Here is a 1,990-nt window from a genome sequence, read left to right as displayed (position 1 = left end):
TACAGCCGGCAGCTGTGTGCCAAATGCAAGGTTTTCACGCATCCCATATTTTTTTGGTCTTACCGCCACACCATGAAAGCAGAGCCTGGCGCAAACACAGGCAAGGCCTGGTAGAGGATTTTATTCCAGGTATTTGTTTTTTTCCGAGGAAACTTGACCACTAAATTGCATCGCTCCGGAAATACAGACGTGAAAAATTTAAGACACGTCTTCTAAATTAAATTTCCAACATAAATATCATCATTTGAGCACTTGTGTTAACCGATTTTTAAGTCAAATCAGGTGATTACCAAATTTTGCCAGAACAGTATCAGTCTTTATATTTATTCAACTACTTTAGATTTTCTTGGCATCATACAAGTGTGATATCACTTCATTCCTCCTTCATTTTCGATCGTCTTTAGAGGTACCATCTGTTGCTTAAAATGTTGACCAATTTCTCTGCAAGATGCTCCAACTGCAAACTTGTACGTATTTCATACATAAATTGGATTAATTCGCCAGCTGCCCAAACGTGTTTGATATGCACCCAGGCGTGCACAATTCACAGGGAATGAAGGAGATAATTTGAAGCACGGAACTTATTTTTACCACCATATTTGCCCTGTTTGAGCCTTGGTTAACCGTTTTCTTAGTTCATGGCGATGCTCAATAATGACAAATACAAGCCTTTCGAGTGTCTTACTCATAAGGCTACCTGACAAGGCTATCCTAATGCTGCCATACAGAGCTTTGGGACAGACCTGACGCAGCTAATCCAGAAGTGTTCGATGGCGAAATGCTGCCCTCTGGAGATGTTTATCATGCACACCTCCTACTTGTTTCGCATTTTAATCTCGTAGTTTGGTGGGTATGCTTGATATTTATATTTGGGGGTGAGTGGGATGACTCTGTCTGCCAGCAGACCATGCAAAATGTACTGACTTTTTGTTGTGGGGAGCGGGAAGGACCCAATAAGTCTCCTGTGGACCAAGCAATTACTTACCTTACCTGCTTTCAATACATGATTGGTAGTCAGAGTTAGCCATTTTCTGTTTTAATCCATCGAGTTTTGTCAAAAGACAATTTATGATACCACAAGGCATGCAATAGGCTTATTTTGTTCCCTATTCTTGATCATTGGCCCCAAATTTTTTGAAGTGGTACCTCGTGGCTGTTTTAAGCAGATGTTTTCTATAGTTATCATGGTTTGCTGACTGGCAAATGACTGTACTGTATGAATGTACCATATTCTTAACACGGGGATGCTCTAAGCTGCATAACAATTATAATATGAGTTAAATATTGGTATATAACAAATAGTCAGACCATGTCATTTAAGATGTAAAGCCAACATCTCAAACTTTGTCATGAAATATGAATAAACAAAAAGTGATTTAAATCGCTTTGATTTATGTGTTATCAACTTTGTCTGATGTCAACAAGCATACACAAAGGAACTGAATAAAAACGCAAGTTGAAAACAGCCCAAAATTAGCTTTGTCATGTTTTTATTACAAGTGCTGCCGTCAACAGATAGGTGAGTTCAAATGATGTTCAACATATGGGCCACTCTAAGTTAGGTAAAGTTGGTTAAGTGCATGGCAAGTGGCAATAGGAATTGTGCAAGAATCAGTAACTCACAACTGCTGCTGTGATAACACAGGTTAGACAGGATGAGATGAAGCAAGGCCTGTTTAGGTTAGGCATAGTAGGCTACTTTCATAGAAATAAGCATTGATATTTTGTAAGAAACAGTGAAAAAATGTTTGTTTTCCCTGACCCTATTCTAACAGAAGTCAGAGGTATGTTTATTTTGTTTGACTTGGTGATGGGCTGATGTGTAGGAGTCCAACGTTTGCGTTTTTTAGTGTTTTATGCTTGTTGAATTTTATGTTGTTTTTTTGTTATTGAATTCCTTTGCTTTGTTTTGTGTTAAAAGTGCTGTGGAAGGGAAGTGCAAAGTGCAGCATCAAATTATTGGTGTAAATAATTTGTTATGCTCATTACA

This window comes from Pollicipes pollicipes, unplaced genomic scaffold, assembly GCF_011947565.3.
Source record: "Pollicipes pollicipes isolate AB1234 unplaced genomic scaffold, Ppol_2.1 Scaffold_6138;HRSCAF=7277_pilon_pilon_pilon, whole genome shotgun sequence".
NCBI lineage: Eukaryota > Metazoa > Arthropoda > Thecostraca > Pollicipedomorpha > Pollicipedidae > Pollicipes > Pollicipes pollicipes.
This window is presented reverse-complemented; position numbering follows the sequence as displayed.